We start from the raw sequence: 26,201 nt of genomic DNA on the forward strand, positions 1-26,201 counted from the left end.
CAATGTTTGGGTTTTTTATAGATTGTGTCAGAAGGTAACTTTTAGGATGAATAACTAACTTCATTTATTGCCTTCATTTATTTCCATGATTGGCACAATGGGGACACCTAGGTGTAACTCTATTTCATTCGTGCCCCACCATATACAGTACTTGTAGTTTCTTGATCTTGGTGTCTTCACCTGGAGAGTAAAACAAAGCCCCCTTAGCACTTCTCTTCTTTTTCCTCACGTCTTCTATCTTCTTTCTTCGGAAGGTCTTCTCCCCTCCCTTTATGTCGAAGAATTTGCTCAGCTCATGCCGGCCAGTATAAGCAAGAGCAAACTGGTAAGGATATGACACAGTTCTGATTGGCCCTCTTGCAATGACCCATGATTGGACATGCTGATGGCATCAAACTTAAAAGGCCACTTGAATCTCAAGCTCACCAAGCCTGGAAAGGGCTCTACTTACCGGATGGATTGGGCATGCTGGTGGAATGTTCTGGGATCTCTATAGCGACGTCAACCAGGACACCTACAAATCTGGCATGGCTCTACTCACCGGATGGATTGGACATGCTGGTGGCATGTTCCGGGGTCTACAGCGACGTCAACGAGGCCACCTACAAAGCTGGCATCTTCCCATCCTTTGTACTCCACAATGTTCCATATCGGACACTTCTCCACATAGACATTCATGTGTTTGGTTTTTGTCACTAGCTGACCAGGCAAACAGCAATTGGATCGGCTGCTCCTCTGAAGCACATCTTAAAACTCTAAGTTTAGTTCAAAGGATTTAGGAGGTTTTATCCAGAGTCAAAATATATTTTTTTCCTCAAGAACCAAAGGGGACATTTAAACTCAGGCTCTGGTCTCTTGTCCCTGCAGTACAGGTTTTCCTGCCCCCTGAAGTGGTCCCACTTCAGGTAAATCACAAGGGTTTGTTTTAATAATTATCTACAAACTGCTCAGTTTACAGGGAACACTGTTGAAGAAAACATTACTTAGCATATGTAGATCCATGTCTTTACTAACCGAGCATTACCTCTGATACCACTCTCTATTATAGAAACTTGGAATATTTTTGTATACTGAAAAGCAAACTGCTACAACTCTGCAGACAATCATTATCTAATATAATTGCATTTTTCCACTGTCACCGTTCCTCTGACAGGAGCTTATTGCACTGGGGCTCAGCAATGTAGCCGGCAGCTTTTTTAATTGTTTTGCTGTTACTGCATCCATGTCCTGAAGCCTTGTACAGGAAAGCACAGGAGGGAACACACAGGTAATGCTTAATACATACAGCAAATATTTTACCGTAAAACAAATTCCGGTAAATGATCTACATAATTAAAGAATAATAATCTTCTCCCACTAATTTCACCATTTTTAGATTGCTGGATCGGTGTCTGCCCTCATCATCATGGTCATCATTCTAAAAGCAGGAGAACTCTTTACCTGCCTTCCCAAGGTAAGCATACTGTTTTTCTCTACCAGACGCAGGGAGACATTCACTAAGCAGTGATAAGAGCGGAGAAATGAGCCAGTGGAGAAATTGCCCATGGCGACCAATCAGCACTTTAGTAACATCTATAACTTGCATACTATAAAATTATTCAGAGCTGCTGATTGGTTGATGGGGCAACATCTCCACTGGCTCACTTCTCCGCTCTTATCACTGCTTAGTAAATGTCCCACACAGTCACTAAGGAAGAGCATTCAAAGAGTACAGTGAAATGCATTGGTACTGCAAAGCTGTGACTAGATCAGGTCTCTGGCTCTCCAGGTCTGTGGTGAAACTACACATCCCAGCATGCCCTGCCACAGTTTTAGCATTCCCTAAGAGCAAAACTGTGGCAGCATAGGAAAACGCAGGAGGGGGGCAAGTTGCTCGGAAACACTCTACTCTTAGCAAGTGGCTCAAATTGTAACAACAATAGCAATGGTATATAATATGATTACCGGAGCTGTCGCCACATCATGCAGTGTAAGGGACAGAGCAGAGCTGCTGCACATGCCCAGTGGTATCAGCGTCTCCTACCAGGTTTTCTGTGTGTGTTGTACTGAGTCCTCAATGAGTGCACTGGACCAGAGAGAAGCTATCAGGAAGGAGAGACAGGAGCCGCCTTGAGGTGGGAGAATGTGTGCTTAGAAAGTGCAGTATTGGTTCTGTTATGTTTGTGCATTTATTTATTTATTTATTTATTATGGTATATTTAACCTTTTCCTGACCACTTATCTTATTTATATTATTTATGTTTGATACATCCTATACTATAGACCATATATAGTGTTAAACAGTAATACTGTATTCCCTACAGTATAAAGTGTATAAAAAAAGAGTAGACCAATGTTTACATTAATGTCCAGGGTCAGTACTAGGTTCTTCTACTGCTCCCCCAGACTCCAGCACTTGCTCCAATGTTCCGCAGACTGGGAGATTGCGGACTGCATTTGGTAACTCCCCTTTAGAAATCAAGCTTTTTGCCACTAGGCAGGGCATGCTGGAATCTGTAGTTTCACAGCAGCTGGAAAGTTGCAGCTCGGCCAGGCCTGGACTAGACAGTCTGTCCAGCACAAACTTTTAGGTACATGATTCACTCTTTGGCGATGCCTCTTCAGCCTAGAAGTGCACCTACAGTAGGTGTGCGAATGTGCATTGTGCAAAAAGCCTAAACGTTCCAGCCTCCCACCCATTGGCCTTTCTATAATGGATGCAATGTGTGCGGTGCATGCGGGCCCCTGCGTCTAGGGGGAACCCACACCGCACAAACTGCACCCACTTAAATACTTACCTTACCGGAGTCCAGCGGCGGGCGCAGCGATCGCAACGGAAATCACAGCCAAAATGGCCGATGAGCATGCGCGGTAGCCAAATTGGTCTCTGGATCATAGCGGGCACCATGTCTCCGGAGACCTGCGCACGGGCCCCCTCCTCTGTAGAAACACCCTTGCTCCCACCACTTCAAAACAGCCACTTTCAATAAAATAAAACAAATAGTGTGGTTTGATCTGCGCTAAAATGTATATAGTGGCAGCCTGTGTGGTACAATTAGCCTTCACCAAGACCAGAATAAAACCAAAAAACAGAATGTAGTGACCACACCCGGCGCTACTTAATTCACCCAAAAAAAGGATTTTCTTTAACAGCTTACTTTTTCAGTAATGCTCATGTTTACATTGGTGTGATAACGATCTCATTTCAAAAGAAGGTAAATATCTGAAAGATTAAGACACACAGAACATAGTGCAACCAATTTTTGGTAATAAATATAGGAGGTGTTTATTTGTTCAACTCACATAAGTATGAGTCAATATTGCATATCGTCCACCAGGTGGCGTCGATCCTTAGTTCTCACAATAGATGGTTTAGAACATCAATCCTCACAGATGCACTGGAAGCTCAAGAAGATAAATATATGGTGCAGTTGAGCTTAACCATAAAACACGTTTTTTTATTTTGACAAAAACACACTTACATCAAACAGAAAATTAAAAGCATATATCACCCATTGGGATCAGCACCGGAGACCAAATTCCAAACAGAGCCAGCTGTAACTGTGTTGTGGATGGATTTCCGGATAGCAGGAACCTTGTGCTTAATATCTTGGTTCCACTATCTGATGAATTATTTGTAAGGGGTTTCTCAATTTTTGGTTTATTCTTTTTTAAACCACCTCTCCTACCTCTTTTATTTCTTTTCTTTATATCCTTTCTTAGTACAATTTTTGTTTTTATTTTGTGTTTGTCTAATTTCTCCATCTTGTTCGTTGGCCTCTTCCTAAAAAAGGTGATCTATTGTGTCTTCTATTTCTCCAATTCTCATGCCCACCTTCCTCAAATCTGTCATCCTCTTTATCAGTGGTGCAAGTAGAAATATTTTCTTATGGGTACTGAGTGACGAAAAATGGGCGTGGTCATGTGTTTTATGGGGCGTAGCCACATGCTGCTAGTGGGAGTGGCTACATGACACTAGCGGCATGGCCACATGACACAGCCCCTTTTTGGGGGGATTCTGGAGGCAAGGCTATCAATACATAGTAATGCCTCCAGTATAATATAAATATATAGTGGTACCTCCAGTATAATAGAAATATATAGTAATGCCCCCAATTTAATAACAATATATAGTAATGCCTCCATTATAACAGGAAAATACAGCCACTGTCCTCCCAGTAACCCTGACAAAGTGGGAGGAGCAGTCATGCTGCTAAGCACCATGGTCTTGTTGCTTTGTGGCACTTATAATTGTGGCAATGGCAAAGTGTGTGGCAGGTGGTACTGCGTACCCACTGCCAAATTCTTAAGGGTACTCCGTACCCGAGCGTACCCACATACTTGCACCACTGCTCTTTATAGAATTTTTTATCCAGATACTCCTCTTTCCAATGGAAATTAGAGCTCCTATTGGTATCTTTATAGGGCTGTATTCTTTTGTAATCGTATATTTTCTGTGGTTTCTCTATGTGATTTCCATAGAGATCATCAGTTATTGTCTTTAGTCTTTTTCTTTTAAACTGATTTTTAGAGGTAAATGATTTCGTTTTTTCTTTAACTTCTATTGGATCCTTAATTGTATTTTTAGGGGCTTTAGAATCATCCTTATCTCTTAAATATTTTTTTCTTTTTCTCTCTTTTATCTCTCTTGTTTCTTTATTGAGTTTCCTTACGATCTCAGCCTCTGCGTCTCTAACATCTTCTAATTCTTTAAAAGGTTTTACCAATGAATATAATTTCTCTACTTCTTCATTTAGGAAGAGGCCAACGAACAAGATGGAGAAATTAGACAAACACAAAATAAAAACAAAAATTGTACTAAGAAAGGATATAAAGAAAAGAAATAAAAGAGGTAGGAGAGGTGGTTTAAAAAAGAATAAACCAAAAGTTGAGAAACCCCTTACAAATAATTCATCAGATAGTGGAACCAAGATATTAAGCACAAGGTTCCTGCTATCCGGAAATCCATCCACAACACAGTTACAGCTGGCTCTGTTTGGAATTTGGTCTCCGGTGCTGATCCCAATGGGTGATATATGCTTTTAATTTTCTGTTTGATGTAAGTGTGTTTTTGTCAAAATAAAAAACGTGTTTTATGGTTAAGCTCAACTGCACCATATATTTATCTTCTTGAGCTTCCAGTGCATCTGTGAGGATTGATGTTCTAAACCATCTATTGTGAGAACTAAGGATCGACGCCACCTGGTGGACGATATGCAATATTGACTCATACTTATGTGAGTTGAACAAATAAACACCTCCTATATTTATTACCAAAAATTGGTTGCACTATGTTCTGTGTGTCTTAATCTTTCAGATATTTACCTTCTTTTGAAATGAGATCGTTATGACACCAATGTAAACATGAGCATTACTGAAAAAGTAAGCTGTTAAAGAAAATCCTTTTTTTGGGTGAATTAAGTAGCGCCGGGTGTGGTCACTACATTCTGTTTTTTACTTTCAATAAAATGTTGCTCCGTTTAGTATAAATGTAAACTAAGGGGGTAATTCCAAGTTGATCGCAGTAGGACATTTTTTAGCAGTTGGGCAAAACCATGTGCACTGCAGGGGGGGGGGGGGGGGGGGCAGATATAACATGTGCAGAGAGAGTTAGATTTGGGTGTGGTGTGTTCAATCTGCAATCTAAATTGCAGTGTAAAAATAAAGCAGCCAGTATTAACCCTGCACAGAAACAAAATAACCCACCCAAATCTAACTCTCTCTGCAAATGTTATATCTGTCCCCCCTGCAGTGCACATGGTTTTGCCCAACTGCTAAAAAATATCCTGCTGCGATCAACTTGGAATTACCCCCTAAATGCAGAGATATCAGAATGCTCTTTTCTCTATTTGGCAATTGTGTGTGGAAAGTAAAAAATGAAGGCACAAAACTGGTCTCAATAAAGGGAGGGACTTGGAGGATTGCCAGGGACCGCAAGTGCAGAGAGTTGATGGAAGACCGTTTGTTGGGAAGAGGAAATGGTCATCCATCCCAGAGTAAAGCTGGGAATGCCTCTAGAACTTTCAACCAATTTAGGTTATCACAATAATATTGGGGGTCATTCAGATCTGATCGCTAGGGTGCGGTTTTTGCTGCACTGCGAGCAGATAGTCGCCGCCTACAGGGGCAGGGTGAATTCGCTGTGCAGGTGTGCGTTATCTTGTGTTGCAGAGCTGCACAAAAATCAGTTTGTGCAGTATCTGCTCAGCCCAGGACTTAGGGTGTGTACACACGGTGAGATATTTTCTTTCGATTTTGACTATATAGTCAAAATCGCAAGAAAAGTTAGTGCAGATCGCAAGGTGAAAGTCACCTTGCGATCCCGATGCGCGGTCCCGCCAGGTCGGCATCGCAAGAAAAGATAGACTGTGCAGGCAAGTCAATCCTTGCTAGATCGGTGTACTATCTAGTTCATCTCACATGTCAATGACATCTCACATAAGCCAAAATCTCACATAAGCCAAAATTGTAAGCACACATAGGGGGTGATTCCGAGTTGTTCGCTCGTTAGTTTTTTTTCGCTACGGAGCGATTAGTCGCAAACTGCGCATGCGCAATGTTCGCAGTGCGCCTGCGCCAAGTAACTTAGCACAAAAGTTTGGTATTTTACTCACGGCCTAACAAAGTTTTTTCATCGTTCTGGTGATCGGAGTGTGATTGACAGGAAGTGGGTGTTTCTGGGCGGAAACTGGCCGTTTTATGGGAGTGTGCGGAAAAACGCTGGCGTTTCTGGGAAAAACGCGGGAGTGTCTGAAGAAACGGGGGAGTGTCTGGGCGAACGCTGGGTGTGTTTGTGACGTCAAACCAGGAACCACTGGCGTGCGCAGCACATTTTATTAGGGGGTGCACCGTTGGAGGGGTGTGTCTAGCACCGCCTTTTGGGCGTGTTTAGCACCATCTATTGATGGTCAACGCATATAAAATATCCACCTTTGTACCAATCCTAATAAAGCAGATACATTGTCAGATGTTGTGGTGTGCACCAAACACCCCTGATGGCACTCGCTGCAATTACACCGCTCCTCCTCAGCCTGGTCTGGCTCCCCCTCTCTTTCCCCTGCAAGCTGCAGCAGCTTACTTACAAGTCAGTAACTAAACTGACAGTCGCAGACTGGTATTGCTGCCGCTGCTGGAAAAACGAGTGACGTGTCAATTCTGCTGCCATCCGCCTGCCAGTATTGAATTTGTCTTCCTAAGAGGAATGCTGGCTGCATGCTGATCCTCATCAGTGGCTGGCGTTGGCATAGAATAGAAGGAGAGAGGTGTGTATGTGGTGGGTGTGACGGGTGGGCGTGCGAGCAGCATGACGTAATCACATCACGCTGTTTTTGTACATGGTGGTGGAGCTGGGAATTTGAAAGACGGTGGCAGTGGCACTCTCGATTAACCCAGGCGCCCGGTCAGTAATGCAGTCCTGACAGGGTGCAGCGCAGAGGAGACAGTAATCAGCCTGCTCGGCGATCGCTGCATCAGGCATGTGAGATCGGGGTGCCGGACATTAGGGGGTGCCTGTGCGCACCAGACACCCCCCCTGCGCACACCTATGCCAGGAACGAAACTGACTGAACTGATCGCAGTGTAGGAGTAAGTCTCAAGCTACTCAGAAACTGCTAAGACATTTCTATTCGCAATTCTGCTAATCTTTCGTTCGCAATTCTGCTAAGCTAAGATTCACTCCCAGAGGGCGGCGGCTTAGCGTGTGCAATGCTGCTAAAAGCAGCTAGCGAGCAAACAACTCGAAATCGCCCCCATAGTCCATATCTCAAGAAAAGTTAGTCAAAATCTGTGCTATCTGGGCTCCGGGGAGTTCAAGGGAAATCGCAAGTAAAAATCGGGCATAGCAAGGATCTCACCGTGTGTACACACCCTTACTCTTCCTCTGCGATGTAATCCTGCTGATCGGGGCCAGAGCTGACGTCAGACACCCTCCCTGAGCACGCTTGCGTGTTTCTGGACACTCCCTGAAAGCAGTCAGTTGACACCCACAAACGGCCTCCTCCTGTCAATCTGCTTGCACCATCCCGTCGCAGGGCGCTGATGCTCGTTGCAGACATGCAACGCGCCGGCGCAGTGCATACGCAGTTCAGATCTGATCACCCGCTGTGCGAAAACGCATAGCAGTGATCAGATCTGAATGACCTCCTATATTGTTCTGTAAATGGAAATCTTGTCTCTGCACCGTACTGCAGAACTTCAATAGGTGTTGGAAGGCCCGCACTCTGTCAGATTTTCCTGTCGGCCTGTGCCAACTTCTGCTCCCCTGCACCTTGCTCCATAAACATGGGTCTTAGCAGAAACCTAGGAGCTTTTGAACAAATCAAAATGCATGTTGGGTTATTGGTTTTACACTGTGGACTAGATGTTGTACTTCTAAAATTTGACATTTATTACTTCATGCACTCATACATTCAAATTTAAAAATGTTTGGGGCTGTGTGAAAAGATGGCCCTAGAACCCAGGAGTAACTAGTTATACATACGAGGGCAGTAAATTAAGAGTATAGTGAAACTCACCCATTTCCCCCCCCCCAAAGGCAATACTGTCTGCTATAGTCATCGCCAACCTGAAAGGCATGTACAAGCAGTTCATGGATATACCTGTTCTATGGCGGAGAAACAAGTGTGATCTGGTGAGTAAGAACAACTATTTCCAGCATTTCTACAGACTTTTGGGCCTAATTCAGACCTGATCGCAGCAGCAAAGTCTTTCTGTAATGGTCAAAACCATGGGCCTAATTCAGACCTGATTGCTGGGTAACGATTTTTGCAGCCCTGCGATCAGATAGTCGCCGCCTACAGGGGGAGTGTATTTTAGCTGTGCAAGTGTGCGAACACATGTGTAGCAGAGCTGTACGAACTGATTTTGTGCAGTCTCTGCGCAAGCCAGGACTTACTCAGATGCTGCAATCGCTTCAGCCTGTTCAGGACCGGAATTGACGTCAGACACCCACCGTGCAAACGCTTCGACACGCCTGCGTTTTTCCAAACACTCCCAGAAAATGGTCAGTTGCAACCCACAAACATCTTCTCCCTGTCAATCTCCTTGCGATCGCCCGCGCAAGTAGATCCTTTGCACAAACCCATCGCTGAGCGGCGATCCGCTTTGTACCCATGCGACATGCCTGCGCATTGCAGTACATAGCATGCGCAGTTTAGACCTGATCGCCCGCTGTATGAAAACGCAGCCTAGCGATCAGGTCTGAATTACCCCCCTTGTGCACTGCATGTGGGGCAGATGTAACATGTGCAGAGAGAGTTAGATTTGGGTGGGTCATATTGTTTCTGTGCAGGGTAAATACTGGCTGCTTTATTTTAACACTGCAATTTAGATTTCAGTTTGAACACACCGCACCCAAATCTAACACTCTCTGCACATGTTACATCTGCCCCACCTGCACTGCACATGGGGCCCAATTCAGACCTGATTGCTGCTTTGCGTTTTCGCACAGCGGGCGATTATTGATTGACTGCCATGCGTATGCACCGCAATGAGCACTTGCATCGCCAAACAACAACAGACATCGCAGTACAGCGACAAGCTGGTGCAAAAAGTTTGTTTGCACAGCCATTCACATGCTGATTGACAGGAAGCGGGTGTTTGGGGGTGGTAACTGACCGTTTTCTGGGAGTGTCAGGGAGAATGCAGGCGTTCCCAAGCGTTTTCAGGGAGGGTATCTGACATCAGCTCTGGCCCCGATCAGCCTGTTCTCATCGCACTATAGGAGTAAGTCCTGGGCTGCGCACACACTGCACACACTGGTAAAAACATTTGATGGTGAGTGAGGTGTGAACGGTTTTGCAGCTGTCCGCTGACTGAGGGATATTTTTGCACGGTGTACACATGCGATCGCACACTTGCACAGGGCGAATTTACACTCCCCTTGGGTGGCGACTATCTGATCGCAGGACAGCAAAATTAACAGCCTAGCGATCAGGTTTGAATCGGGCCCATGGTTTTGCCCATTAGAGAACAAGTTTGCTGCTGCGATCAGGTCTGAATTTGGCCCTTTATTCCTATGTAGTAAAACAAGATTATTCAATATTATTATACAATATATTCATTATTCACAAACAAATAAGATAATCTAAAGTATTACAAAGGTTAGACAGATGTCTGAAGTGAATTATTCTAGAAAGGCGTACAGTCTGTGGCTAAGAAAACCAAGTTGCAGCTAAAACTCACAATAACAAGACAGCTGGATCCTTTGCAGCCACTAGGGGTCTGGTTCTGAGTTGGACGAAGAAGCGGCCACAGGTGGGGCTTTACACTAATGTCGCACTTGATATTCCTCATACTGAGACAGCTTTGGCACCAGAATGTTCGATTGCCATCTATATTATTATATGCTGCAAATATTCAAAGTGAGTGAAAGAATAATCCCAAGTGTTTGGGTGGGGTTCCCTTTGTGCTCATACAGTGCCGTAACTAGGGATTTTAGCCCTGTGTGCAAGAAATGGCATTGCCCCCCCTCCCCCCCCCATGCAAGATAGGGTCAGTGTGTGCCATAGGCGCGTGCAAAATATATAGGGGCGTGGCTTCATGGGGAAGGGGCGTGGCCACAAAATAATACCAATTCATACTACGGTGCACAGTAGTCTCCATTATTCGAATTACGCTGCACAGTAGCGCCACTACACCAGGTAGAGCCCCTTTTACACATTACGGCAGACAGTCCCCCTTTTTACACATTACGGCAGACAGCGCTCCCCTTTTTACACATTACGGCAGACAGCGTCCCCCTTTTTACACATTACGGCAGACAGTCCCCCTTTTTACACATTACAGCAGACAGCGCCCCTTTTTACACATTACGGCAGACAGCGTCCCCTTTATTTTACACATTGAGGCAGACAGAATAGATAGAGAGAGAGAGAGATACTTACCATCTCTCCCCGCTGGCAGTCAGGCTCCTCGTGCTGGCAGATCCCTCAGTGCAGGCAGCGGAGAAGGAGGAGGAGGGAGGGGGACTCGGGAGCAGCAGCAATGCTATGTAATTGGTCGTAGCACCGCTGCAGCAGTCCCCTCTACTTCCGTATTGGCTGCCCGCCGCCGCTGTGAATGCTGGGATGAAGGAGCCACATCCCAGCATTCACAGTGGCAGCGGGCAGCCAATACGGAAGTAGAGGGGACTGCTGCAGCGGTGCTACCACCAATTACATAGCGCTGCTGCTGCTCCCGAATCCCCCTCCCTCCTCCTCCTTCTCCGCTACCTCCAGCGCTGCTGCTCAGTCCTCCCCAGCGCGGCGCACACAGCAGAGGCTGCATGTAATGAGTCAATTTGACTCATTACATGCCGCTGGCCGTTGCGCCCTCAGGGCAACTGCGCTGTGTGCCAGGCACACCTGGCACACACGTAGTTACGGCCCTGTGCTCATACATCAAACCACTCTAAATAAAACATGCTAGTAAAGTATACAAGTTTTTACAAGTGTTTTTCCATAGTGTTCACTTTACTCATGAAGTTACTAGAACTGTGGACCAAAAGTTTTTACTAGAAAATAGTTTCCATTTGTATTTTCTCCCTTAATCGTGTCCAGCTGACTGGTTGTATATTAGGAAGATTATATGCAAAATAATCCATGCACACTTTACATGCTTAATCATACACATAGTTGCATTATAGTCCCTTTTACAGATACTTTAGTTTTTGAAAGAGAAGTGCGCTACTGCTTTCCATGGAGGCTTCATACTTTATCCCAAGATGGCCACCGAGAGCTCTACTGAGCATGTGTGGGAGCCATCATTTACTGTGGGAGACTGTATAGTGTGACTCTGTGGGAGACAGAAGTCTCTTACATAGTTCCAGACAAAGCTGCGATTACCTGCAATCCACAACTTGTTCGAGGCATCCCTCCACCGCTACCCGTTTGCAGCATACACTCACTGGCTGGTGAGCTGCATGAAATCCCACTCCACTCAAGCTTTGTTCCATCTCCAGTGGGTTGACATAATGATGTCATTATCGATGCGTGGCTTGCGTTGCGTGAACGATAACGGCCAAATGGACTATCGGATCAAAATTTGGACTGCACCTCCAGTGTGCAGAACTACAAAAATGGTCCGGTTACTTTTTACCGTATCTGCTACGGGTGCTCCTCGGGTAATGCCAAGAACCATAGATTAAGATCTACTTACATTAACACATCTCAAATTTACATCTCTATAGATTTACCAAATTATTAACACTCATTTATATGTACAACCGTGAAAATCAGAAACTCCCGTGCGAAGAACGGGTAGAACAGCTAGTATACTAGCTGGTCATTTTTCCAACTCTACACAATGTAGGACTCATATATGTGTTATTTTCTATTGTATGTATATCTGTGAAGCTTTTCTGGGTGTGGTGATACCCATTATTGGAGAACAGACACTAGAGGGGAATTAAATTGATCACGGTAAATTACCGCACAAAAAAATGAGCATTTACCACAATTTATTGCCCAATGGTAGTATTGGGCAATTCAACTGGGGACCATTTTATTTGTGCGGTAATTTACATGTTCTTGTGTAAAAACACAGCCGGATCCCTGTGTTTTCACGATCGTAGCCACGAAAAAACGTCACGTATTGCAGATTTTGTTTCTCCTGCCTCCGGGCAGGTGAAACAAAATCCCTGATAATGCCAGCTATCGGGGGTAATCGAATTACCCCGCCCCCCCAGCAATCAATTAGCAGCGGTAATTTTCAACGGCTAATTAAATTCCCTCCTAAGGCTGGTATCCTATTAGCAGTGGTAAATCACAGCAGCTAAATATCTCGCCCGGAGCTATACAATTAGCCATGATGCCGGCGATTATAGGGGATCCGTGAAAAAGTAGCCTTTTTTCACGATAGTGAAAATACATACTGTAGGTCTGTGACTTTTTGCGGATTTTATGTATTTTTACATGAAAATGGCAAATTTGATTTGCCCAAAAAACTGTGGCTAATTGGATAGTCCGGAAAAAAATCAGTGAACTAAAAAAAATTGTGACTAATTGGATACCCCCTAATATAGAATGCTCTGTGCACATATTGGGAGACACCATCATTTGTATATCTGATGTTTTAACTGAAGGCACCTCCTGGGGCTTTTACATATTTTTGCACCACGGTGCAACTAGCACCCACCTCTGAATCAACCCCCTAGTGGGTAAATAATCTCCCTTAGTACTGCCAAGAATATTGTGTTTCTGTGTGTTGTGATTCACTGATGATGTGTCACCTCTCTAGAGCCTCAGTATTCAGGGACATTACTGTAGCCGAATTGAGGCTTACTGTACATAACATAACATAACCAATTACAGCCGCCCTCTCTTTCAGCTTATATGGTTAGTGACCTTTCTATCCACAATCTACCTGAACCTGGATATTGGCCTGGCTGTCTCGGTCATCTTTGGCCTGTTGTCTGTGACTTTCAGAACCCAACTGTAAGTTTTTGTACTAAACATTTCAACTTTTGGGAATGGGCCATAGGTGCAAATAGTCACCCACCGTCACAAGCTATTTATATGGGTTATATACCCATTTAAATGGGTTTGTTGGTCATATGATTACAAAATGTCAGTTTCGTTGCCCACAAAAGTTCTTAACACCAGGTTCTCTGTAAGTAATTAAATGTACTTGGAGATGGAAATCTGGTGCATCTATTACTGTGGTCATTAATACAAGCAGGGCTGCCATCAGGGGGGGATTGCCGGGACTCCAGTCCTGGGCCCTGACCACGAGGGGGCCCACATGGCAACAGTGTGGAATGGAGTGCACCACAGGCTGCCACAGAGGAGCAGTGCTGGCGGCATTATGAATTTGCAGCGGCCGCTCCTGATTGGCTCCCGTTAATTGAGCTCCGAATGGCTCATGGCCTGCAGTCCCGGGCCCCACAATTTCTGAATACAGGGAATGCAATTCTCTCAGAGGTGGCCAGCATGCAGCTTCTCCATTTACAAGCAGAAACGTCGTCACTGAGGCATTAGGTGCTTCGTGTCTCATACCTTTATTGATGCCATTAGCTCCTAGCGAATTTATATCCGGAATAATGGTTCTGCCCTCTTCAGCCAGGGTAACATGGTGCTATTAGTCCTATTACAAATATCTGAAGGAGCCACCAGGGTTCTGCTATCTTGATGCTGTACCATTTACCTTTTCTATCTCAAAGCTGTCCTGGACCAATTCAAATGAATGTTTATGTCGGAAATAATTTCCAGTGTTTAAACTTTCTTTTTTTTTTGTCTGACAGGCCTCATTATGCCGTTCTGGGACAAGTTACTGAAACGGACATTTACAGGGATGTAGAAGAGAATCATATGGTAAGCATAACAAAAATATAGCTCCTACATGTGTACGAGGAAGACAGCACACCTGGGCTGCAGGGAGGAGGACAGCACACCTGGGCTGCAGGGAGGAGGACAGCACACCTGGGCTGCAGGGAGGAGGACAGCACACCTGGGCTGCAGGGAGGAGGACAGCACACCTGGGCTGCAGGGAGGAGGACAGCACACCTGGGAGGCTCAGGACTGCAGGGCAGAGCACTCGTGCAACAACTATGGCGGAAGACTGGAAGTGATACTCCAACTGCCTCCTTAGGATTGACTCATTCTCCAAGACATACCAATACAGCCTCACCTTTTTAATCTTTTCTCCAGGATTGGGTAGATGTTGTTGATATTTATCATGTCATTATAGTTGTAATGTTGACATGCTGGGCAGGTCGACATTTACCATGTCAAAACTGATGAAATGTCGACATGAGTAGAATGACAACAAAACAGTGTATCCCGGTGCAGCTATTACTTACCTGGGGGTATATTTACTAAAGGTCGATTTTGTTTGTTTTTGTTCGATTTTAGATCGATGTTAAATCGATTTTAATCGATGTTGGGCTCCTGGGGGTTAAATCACACATTTACTAACATTTAAAAATGAATATTAAAAAAATCACCTGCCAGTAAATGTGCGTTTTAATCCTGGAAGCCAAACATCGATTAAAATCAATTTAACATCGAACAAAAACAAACAAAATCGACCTTTAGTAAATACACCCCATGATAGCGGATCTCCAGTTGCTCTGGTGGTGTCTTGTGGGTTTAATGGTCAGGAGATGGTGACGTCATCCAGCCGTTCTGGTGATGAGAAAAGCTCAAACCAAACCCTAATCCTAACCCGCCCGGACCGCAGTCTAACCCGAACACTGGAAATTTATGGCTGATAATACAGGCAGACAGCTGTAAAGCGCTTTCTTGTAGCATAGTCCCTTGTTGTGGGTGTTGAAATCATCCAGAGTGGGATCCTGACATGTTTCTCCAGCTTACCTGCCGGTGGTTTTCTCAAAGTGGCTGATGTGAATCACTCCTACCCTCCTACCTCTCTTCTCCGCTAGGGCCGTCAATATCAGGGATGGGTACTGGGGGCGTGGCCAAATTGGAGCAGTCACGGCCATTGCAGTGTAAAAAGTGAAAAAATACTATTTGTCATACAAGAGGACACCAGCGAATCCAGAAAGGGGATGGAAGGAAGGGGGGGACAGGCCGGGAGAGAGAGGAAACTGGTGTTGCTCAGCAGCGGCCTCCTTGGCCCCTCTTGTCTCCTTTCTTAACTGTTATTTTATAAAGAGTGCCCACTGTCCCCCTTCTTGGTGCCATTGTCTTCAACAACCTATAAGTAACCCTACCTCCTACCGCTTAGCTTTAACCCTTCACGTTGTGCCTAACCCTAGCCCACCCCTCCCGCATCCTAACCCTATCACTCCCCTTAGTGCCTAACCCTAGGTCGCCTCTCTCGCAGCTTAACTCTAAGCCTTCACGTTGTGCCTAACCCTAGCCCTCCCCTCCCGTATCCTAACCCTAACACTCCCCCTACTACCTGACCCTAACCTCCCCCTAATGCTTAAGCCGCCCCTCCCCCCAGTGCCTACCACTCCTCCTTGTGCCTAACCCTAACCGTCCCCTCCCACAACCTAACCTTCCCTCTAGTGCCTAACCTTCCCCCTAGTGCCTAACACTCCTCCTTGTCCCTATCACTCTTCCTAGTGCCTGACTCTAACCCTCCACCCAGTGCTAACTCTCCCTCTAGTGCCTAATCCTAACCCTTCCCTCCTGCAGCCTAAGCCTCACCCTAGTGCCTAATGCTAACATCCCCTCCCACAGCCTAACTCTAACCCTCCCCTTTGTGTCCAAGCCCTAACCTCCCCTCTCTCTGCCTAACCCTCTCCCTAGTGGTTAAACCTCCCCTCCCACAGCCCAACCCTAACTATCCCTCTTGTGCCTAACCCTTACCTCTTCTCTCGCAGACTAACCCTAACCCTCGCCCAATGGCCTAACCCTCCCTCAGCCTAACCCTAATCATCCCTCTAGTGTCTAACCCTTACCTTCCCCTCCCGTGGGCAAACTCTAACCATCCCCCTAGTGCCTAATTCTGACCTCCCCTCCCGGAGCCTAACCCTAAATCTCCACCTAGTGCCTAACTATAATCTCCCCATCCCGCAGCCTAACCATAACCCTCCCCTCCCCTCCCGCGGCATAATCCTAACCCTCCCCTCCCATGGCCTAACCCTAACCCTCCCCTCCCATGGCCTATCCCTAACCCTCCCCTCCCACGGCCTAACCTTAACCATCTCCTGTTGACATTGTGGTGTCAACTTGATTGCCAATATATTGAATATGACTGCATCCCTATGTACCATCAGCCACAGCTTTTCTTGGAAAATTCTGATTTCCACAAGCAAATAGGGTGTGGCTGACAACTTTAAGGAGTATACAACGTTCTCAGCTTGATGGAGAACAGGAATAACTGACATATTTCAAATTGTTGAGCAGAAGTTAAGGATGTTCCAACCCACAAGCTCATTCAGGAACAATGGAAACTAAATGCTGATCTATCAGCATTGTTTGTAACAAATGGTCTTTATGTTTGAATTACTAACCGTCTTTTAAGATAGATAGTTTTATTATTTATCCTGTTACTGATAGGTCAGCACTTACTACCCAAATTTATATGTGCTTTAGATGTATTATCTGGAAAATTCAATAGTTTTATGTTTAATGTCCGGTGGGTTTTTCTTTTCTTTTTTTCCAGGCCAAAGAAATTTCTGGTGTGAAGATCTTCAGATCAAGTTCTCCCATTTATTTTGCCAATGCAGAGTTATACGCGAAAGCCTTGAAGATGAAGGTAGCAGGCGTCAATAATGAGGATGAATATGTACATGACACGTGTAATTAAGATGTGAAATTCACAGATGTGTATTTCAGATGGGGGCCAATGTGGACAAACTAATAGAAAAGAAAAAGAAAGCCATTAAGAAGAGGAAGAAAGGGCTGCAAAAGGTCATCAACCTGGCAAAAGTCATTCTTGCAAAAACACAAAAGGTGAGCAAATAAACAGGGTACAGACAGTGGCGAGACATGGCAACAGTCCATTGCAAAAATTGAGGACGTGCCTGGTGATGCCCTCCTGAGGCACCAGAACCACAGGCACCCTCTTCCCTTCCTGGCCCTGTAATGACTTCCTGGCCCTGTAATGACAACTCTGGTTCCGTTTTTCTAAGCTGATGGTATTTTCTGCAGATGACAAAGAGCAATATTTAATTTTGATGTTTTGCTTTACTCTCTGTGCATGCAATAGAGCAGTGGTTCTCAAACTTGGTCCTCAGGACCCCACATGGTTCACGTTTTCCATGTCACCCAGCAGCTGCACTGTGTATCACCAACTGTCACAATTTAAAAATCTACAGGTGACCTGTAAAACAGGAACCGTGTGCGGTTCCTGGGGACTGAGTTTGAGAACCTGCGTGCTAGAGAGACCACGGTCCTCAATCCTCCACATCTTGTATATAGGGCAGCGGGCTGGAGTTTCTCACAAACGGGCAAGAGGTGATCGGAAGTCTGAAGTCCCTGAGTGAGACCATCCCACAGAGTCCTCTCACGCTCCGCTCTTTAGGTTTGGAAAAACTTGACTTTCACTCCCTCATATTGGACTTTTCAGCAATCATCTTTATAGACAGTGTTGGAACGAAAATGTTAAAGAAGGTGAGTGCCAAAACATATGGCTTAAGCCTTTCTCATAGATACACTTTATACCACCAATATGTTCCATAATAATAACGATCTACTTGCGAAACATAACATGTAATGTGAGAAGGAGCGTACTATGCCAAGTGTGCCATTTGTCTGATCCAATTGGTCCATGTTCTCCCTTATATACTAGTCCCATAAGCCTAATTAAAAAGCAGACGTTCATGCAACTCACATATGGCAGATGCTGTTCACACACCAAAGAGGCTACACACTAGTGGTGTTGGCAGGAGGACCAGGTAAGCAGACTAGTAGCATGTGACCATTGTAGGCTTCACGGACATGGCAGATCCACCAAACATAGCTCTATACAATACAAGATTTTAGGTTCAGCTGTTTTCTCTTATCTAGCATAAAGGCCTGATTATGAGTTAGACACAGTAGTATCCGTGGGTTTATTTTTTGCAGCAGACTGAGATGCCTACAGTACAGAAACAATGAACACAATAAAGAGATTTAGCTCATAATAAAATTCAGAAAGCACAGAGATATTACAGGGTTAGGCAGCCATTTTGCATCATCATTTGCAGGATTATTCATCCTACAGATGGGTCCATGGTTATCTTGACTAGTTTTCTGCGCCTAGGCACAACATGGTTTATTAACATAAACCCTTCATCTATTGTTCTCAGCTGCAATACAATACAGAGAACAATACAGCAGGGGATTAAGTCATTAAAGCAGGGGATTAAGTGTGACTGGCCAGTCTCAGTTAATCCTAGTAAAGGTCAAGATAAACGTGGACCCATCTGTACGTGTACCTATGAAGAATCCAGGTGAAGGGCAGAAGAACATCACTTCCATGGGTAGCACAGCCCACAGGACAGTAGAATTAATAACTCAGCCTTTGTGTGGCATATAGATTTACACCTACACCTGTTTACCTGGTCATTTACCATCCCCACCAAGTAGCAGTCACAGTGGGGCCCTCAATTTCTCCGATCCCTTAATCCCATAACACAAGCCACAGATCATTAATGAACAATGACAGTCCAAGCAGCTGCCAGAAAAGGTTTAAACCGAGCCCTCTTGGACGGGGAGTAGGGCGGTATAGACAACATAGAAGGTTTATGTGTGTAAAACCCCATTTGCCCAGTCAGTAGAAACTGCATATAAAGTTCCTCAACTTTTTTAAATTCGTTTAGAATCCTAAATTCCTAACAGGATAATCCTAAACTCCTACTAGATTTTGCTCTCGTTATTTGCAGGTGAGAAAGGAAGAGATCTGTGGCTGAGAGATCTATGGCCCTCATTCCCAGTTGTTCGCTCGCTAGCTGCTTTTAGCAGCATTGCACACGCTAGGCCGCCGCCCTCTGGGAGTGTATCTTAGCTTAGCAGAATAGTGAACGAAAGAGTAGCAGAACTGCTTCTAAATATTTTCTTGCAGCTTCTGAGTAGCTCCAGACCTACTCCTAGATTGCGATCAGTTCGGTCCGTTTAGTTCCTGGTTTGATGTCACAAACACGCCCTGCGTTCAGCCAGCCACTCCCCCATTTCTCCAGACACTCCCGCGTTTTTCCTTGACACGCCTGGGTTTTTTATCACACTCCCGGAAAACGCTCAGTTACCACCCAGAAACGCCCCTTTCCTGTCAATCATTCACCGATCAGCAGTGCGACTGAAAAGCGCCGCACGAACACCAGCAAATCTACTAAGTTTTGTGTAAAATAACTTAGTGCATGCGCTCTGCGTACCATGCGCATTTAGCGAAAATCGGCAACGAGCGAACAACTCGGAATGACCACCTATTTACTAAGCCTTACAAAAAGATAAAGTGGATGAACATAAAGTACCAACCAATTAGCTCCTAACTGCCATGTTACAGGCTTTGTTTGAAAAATGACAGTTAGGAGCTGGTTGGTTGGTACTTTATCTACTTCCCCTTTATCTCGCTCCAAGGCTAAGTAAACCATAGCACCCAATCAGCTTGTAGCTATCATTTTCTACAATGTACTTGATAAACGATAGCGAGAAACTGATTAGTTGCTATGGGAACTTATCCACTTGTCCGCTTTAGAAGGGTGTATACACCACCCCCAAAAAGCTATAAGCTACAGCGAAGATGTAATGATTCAACAGGTCACATCAAATAGTAGCTAAGCAGCAAAATGTAATATTCCAATTTTCTTTTATTTTTTTAGCTTTTCGAGGACTTTCGTGAAATTGAAGTAGACGTGTATCTCGCCAACTGTGACTGTAAGTGTCATTCCCTTTCTCCGCAGCCCGCCTCAGATCAAACAGCTTTACCGGAATTATACATTGTTTCAATAAGTCTTCAGTAATGATAACAACTATCTTATACAGGGACCTTACAGTTCCTAGTTTTGTTAATTACAGTATGTGCACATTGGTACTTCACTGTAATGATATAAACTCAGTAATGATATATACACATCCCCTTGACTCATCTTTCCAGTGGCTAGGTTTCGTACAGATGGTCCAAGCAAACTCTGTGGTCATTGACTAAGAGAACTTTGTCCAAGGACCCTGTTTACGTCACCAGATACCACAAGAGTGAGACCAACCGGTTAATTGGGTACACTTACTAAACACATATGGAACAGGGCTGTGAAAGGACTGGCAGATATAAAGATGGCCCATTTAGGGTCTATTTACTAAGTCCTGGATGGAGATAAAGTACCAGCCAACCAGCTCCTAACTGTCATGTTTCAAACCCAGCCTGCAACATGGCAGTTAGGAGCTGATTGGCTGGTACTTTATCTCCGTCCAAAGCTTCGTAAATAGACCCCTTAGTCCAGTATCCCACCCAACCAGAAGGACAGCAGTGATCTTAAGTCATGTGTATGAATCCTTCTGTTGAGGGTATACTCAGTGGCATCACTACGGAGGTCGCCCGCTGAGGGGTGACACCAAAAAGCCAGCTCCTTCTTAGAGACCAGAGCCAGGGTGCTGCACTGAAACATTACGTGCAGCACTCGGCTCCTGTCAAAGTGTAGAAGCCGGCTGGCCCCAGTCTCCGGAGGCAGTCAGCATCTTCGGGTTTCCTGGAGTGACGAAAACAGAGGTCGACCAAAGAGGCCACTCCCCTTCCATTGAGGCCTCTCCTCTTTTAGCAGTACGCATCTTCAGTGCATATGAAATTTCAACCACACTGGGTGTCACGAAGGTTATACTCATTCAGCTGGGAGCAAAGTAAGGACCCACCTCCCGCCTCCTCTAGGGATCAGTTTCCAGACGGTGCACTTGAATTATACACTATAGATACTGTGGGCGGGATGTACTAAAGCAAAAAAGCGGTAAAACCCCGAAAACGGGGGTTTTACCGCATTTTCATATTTACTAACACCCTACCGCCGCGTTTTCGGCTTCTTATTGCCGACACCGACCCCCCTCTCCCCGGCTTACCTTCCTCCAGGCTGCCCTGGACCTGGAAGGTAGTCTCCTCCTCCCCCTAGCAACGCAGCCGGACGTCCGGAGGCGCCGGGGGCAGCCTGCTGCTGCTTCCCGGCGTCTAGCCAGTGTGGAGACCCCTGGGAGGTGACGGAGACCCCCCGCAGACCACCTAACAGGTATCGCGGGGGGCCTCCGTCACCGCATCGCGATGTTGATCGCATGTTAGTACATATGCGATCAACATCGCTGCGGTAACCGCGAGGGGCGGCGATGTATCTTAATACATCCCGTCCTGTATGTTACAATACACTGCACAGGACTATGGTGTATTTTCTAGAGTGCATTGCTCTTATTAATCTGGTCCATTATCATGATGCATTAGCAGTATTTATTATATACATATCTATTCGGGTCCCCGGACCATGCACTCTCTAATGGTTAGCCAAGCTTCTGTGAAGGCTAGCCACAGCCTTAAGTATGGGCGACTGTTCTCTGATTGGCTGCACACAGGACATACAGGTAATATAAAGCAGCATGTTCTTTCATTTTCAGCATCGGTCCTAAGACAGCTGGAGAGCAGCAATTTTTTTAATGAGACCGTCACTCAGGCCACAGTCTATGCTACAATCCATGATGCAGTTTCCTATCTCTCAAACGGACAAAGCAGCGAGTCCAGCTCACTCCAGGAAATAACAGCGATTTAACCATTCTCTACAATAGACCGAACTCCATGCTTCCCGATATACAACAGATAGGTGTTTGTGTGGAAATTGCAGTATGTGTAAATTCAGACGCCCTGTAATCAGGGGCGTAGCCGGGACTTTGTTGACCCCATAGCAACATTTTGAATGAGCCCCCATCCCAATGCTTCTAGAGAGACACTTCCCTGCCGCAGTTGTTAATGTTATGCCCTAGTGTGGTAGCCGGGCAGCGGCAGGTCCATCAGTGATTTTAAAAAGCATTGCACACCAGGCCGTTTCATGACATAAGCAAGCAGTTTATTCACAGTTCAGACAGGGTTATCACGACAGTAACATTTAACTTCTTTTTCTTCTCTCCAGCACAATATTCATATGGGTTACATCAGGTTACATCTCCTTTCATTTGCTTCGCTGGCAATAACAGCATTAACAATGATGTGGCAGCATTATAGCACAGTACATACCAGCGCAGTCTCTGGGAATCAGTAGTGCGGCTTCCGCAAACTGAGATTCATTTCAGTGTGCTCTCCCCCATTCGCTAGGGGCTCTATCTAAACGGGATCTCTCATGGACACGTTACTGGGGGCCTTCCGCCAAACGTTGTTTCCTACCACTCACCCAGCTCGTCCTCTCCCGAAGAATCACACCTCCCGTCCTGCTTCTTGGGTACACCTGAAGGTCCTTTGTTCCTGGTTCCTTCCACTGTACTCTGCATACTGTGGCTCTCACACTGCACTCTCCATCTCTCACTGAAGCTGCTGGCTCTCCTATTACACTGCATATATGGGCTCTCCCTCTCTTCATACATAGCAACACCCACACGCTGCTCTTCTCTCCATCATGCCAGGGACTGTGGAGTACCATGCTTGTTCCACAGTCCCCAGACTGCGTTTCTCCTGGACACTAGCCTGTGCCCTCCATCCTCAGACCTCAGCTCCCACTGAATTCTAGCCTCTGCTTTGTCCCTTCTACTAAAACCCCCTACACTTCCTGTCCTAACTCTTTACATGTCACAGGGTCTGCAAGTAACTGGTTTTGGGGTCATAAACTCCCCCACTCACTGATAAGAATCAAAAGGCTTTTGGAACTTTCCAAAATCTGTTGTCTCCTAACATTTCAGTATGCCACACTATAATAGTGCCCTAGTTCATTTTCTGACCAATAGTAGAGCCGTGTTTAATGTTATGCCCACAGTAGTGCCCTAGCTTCTTTTATGAGTCGCAGTAGTGCTTAAGTTCACCCTGTGTCACATTTCAGAGCTGCCAGTACACATGTGCCGCACAGTACCCCCAACTCACATTATGATATATAGTGCTCCCCGTTCATATTGTGCCTCATTACAGTGCCCCGGTTCATATTATATAACATTATAATGCCCTCCAGTTCATTTTATACCACACTACAATGAGCAGGTCCAGGGGCATACCTAGATATATTGCAGGCCCCAAGGAAAAAGTTTGAAAGGATCCGTACGTACCACCCAATGGCGAAAAATGTATTTCTCTTACGTCCTAGAGGATGCTGGGGACTCCGTAAGGACCATGGGGTATAGACGGGCCCCGCAGGAGACACGGGCACTCTAAAGACTTTAGATGGGTGTGCACTGGCTCCTCCCTCTATGTCCCTCCTCCAGACCTCAGTTAGATCCTGTGCCCAGAGGAGACTGGATGCACTGCAGGGGAGCTCTACTGAGTTTCTCTGAAAAAGACTTTTGTTAGGTTTTTTATTTTCAGGGAGCACTGCTGGCAACAGGCTCCCTGCATCGTGGGACTGAGGGGAGAGAATCAGACCTACTTAAATGATAGGCTCTGCTTCTTAGGCTACTGGACACCATTAGCTCCAGAGGGTCGGAACGCAGGTCTCATCCTCGCTGTTCGTCCCGGAGCCGCGCCTCCGTCCTCCTCACAGAGCCGGAAGATAGAAGCCAGGTGAGTATAAGAAGAAAGACTTCAAAGGCGGCAGAAGACTTCAGATCTTCACTGAGGTACCGTGCAGCGGTAACGCTGCGCGCCATTGCTCCCACATTCACACACACTGACGGCACTGTATGGGTGCAGGGCGCAGGGGGGGGCGCCCTGGGCAGCAATAATAAACCTCAAGGGACACTGGCTGACATATATATACTGTGGAGGCAGTATATTAAATAAACCCCCGCCAGTATAAAGAATTTGAGTGGGACCGAAGCCCGCCATTGAGGGGGCGGAGCTTGATCCTCCAGCACTAACCAGCGCCATTTTCTCCACAGCACGCTGCAGAGAAGCTGCTCCCCGTACTCTCCCCTGCTGAACACAAGTACAGAGGATAAAAAAGAGGGGGGGGGGCACATTTATTTGGCGCAGTGAGTGTATTATTGATATATAAAGCGCTGTACAGACTGGGATTTTGTTCCAGTGTCTAGTGGCGCTGGGTGTGTGCTGGCATACTCTCTCTGTCTCTCCAAAGGGCCTTATTGGGGGACTGTCTCCATATATATATATATATATATATATATATATATCCCAGGGTGTGTGGGAGTGTCGGTACGTGTGTGTCGGCATGTCTGAAGCGGAAGGCTCGTCTAAGGAGGAGGTAGAACAGATGATTGTGGTGTCTCCGTCGGCACAGTCGACACCTGATTGGATGGATATGTGGAATGTTTTAAATGCAAATGTGTCTTTATTACATAAAAGATTGGACAAAGCAGAGTCCAGAGAAAAAGCAGGGAGTCAATTAATGGCTTTGACTGTGTCACAAGGCCCTTCAGGGTCTCCTAAACGTCCCCTGTCCCAGGTAGCAGACACTGATACCGACACCGATTCTGACTCCAGTGTCGACTACGATGATGCAAGGTTACACCCAAGGGAGGCCAAAAGTATTCATTATATGATTATTGCAATAAAAGATGTTTTGCATATCACAGAGGACCCCTCGGTACCTGACACGAGGGTATGCATGTTTAAGGAGAAGAAACCGGAGGTAACTTTTCCCCATCTCATGAGCTGAACGCTTTATTTGAAAAAGCTTGGGAAACTCCAGACAAGAAACTGCAGATTCCCAAGAGAATTCTTATGGCGTATCCTTTCCCCGCACAGGACAGGTTACGGTGGGAATCCTCGCCCAGGGTGGACAAGGCTTTGACGCGCTTGTCCAAAAAGTTGGCGCTACCGTCTCCAGACACGGCAGCCCTCAAGGATCCTGCTGATCGCAGACAGGAGACTACCTTAAAATCAATTTATACACATACGGGTGCCTTGCTCAGACCGGCAGTAGCGTCGGCATGGGTATGTAGTGCAATAGCAGCATGGGCAGATAACTTGTCATCTGACATTGACATCCTAGATAAGGATAGCATTTTATTGACCTTGGGTCATATAAAAGACGCAGCGTTATATATGAGAGACGCTGCGAGAGACGTTGGGCTGTTGGGTTCAAGAGCCAATGCCATGGCAATTTCTGCTAGGCGAGCCCTGTGGACCCCCCAATGGACGGGTGATGCCGATTCAAAGAGACATATGGAAACTTTGCCTTACAAGGGTGAGGTTTTATTTGGGGACGGCCTCGGGGACCTGGTTTCCACAGCTACCGCGGGTAAATCTTTTTTGCCTTATGTTCCTCCACAGCAAAAGAAAACACCTCAATATCAGATGCAGTCCTTTCGGTCGCATAAGTCCAGAAGGGGTCGGGGCTCTTCCTTCCTCACCAGAGGTAAGGGTAGAGGGAAAAGAATGCCTGCTACGGCTAGTTCCCAGGAACAGAAGTCCTCCCCGGCTTCTACAAAATCCACCGCATGACGCTGGGGCTCCACTGCGGGAGTCCGCGCCGGTGGGGGCACGTCTTCGACTCTTCAGCCAGGTCTTGGTTCTGTCAGATGTGGATCCTTGGGCGATAGAAATTGTATCCCAAGGCTACAAACTGGAATTCGAAGTGCCTCCTCGCCGATTTTTCAAGTCGGCTTAGCCAGCTTCTCCCCCAGAGAGGGAAATAGTTTTAGCTGCGATACAAAAGCTGTGTCAGCAGCAAGTGATTATCAAGGTTCCCCTAGTGCAACAGGGGAAGGGGTACTATTCAACTCTATTTGTGGTCCCGAAAACCGGATGGCTCGGTCAGACCCATTCTGAATCTAAAATCCCTAAACCTGTAT

The 26,201-nt window shown here is 45.9% G+C and overlaps 1 pseudogene; it reads left to right on the forward strand.

Moving 5' to 3' along the window:
- LOC134958844 (solute carrier family 26 member 6-like) overlaps positions 1–22,084 on the forward strand; it is a 133,007-nt pseudogene extending 110,923 nt beyond the window's left edge.
- Positions 22,085–26,201: the final 4,117 nt, after the last annotated feature.

The sequence above is a fragment of the Pseudophryne corroboree genome, chromosome 9, assembly GCF_028390025.1.
Source record: "Pseudophryne corroboree isolate aPseCor3 chromosome 9, aPseCor3.hap2, whole genome shotgun sequence".
NCBI lineage: Eukaryota > Metazoa > Chordata > Amphibia > Anura > Myobatrachidae > Pseudophryne > Pseudophryne corroboree.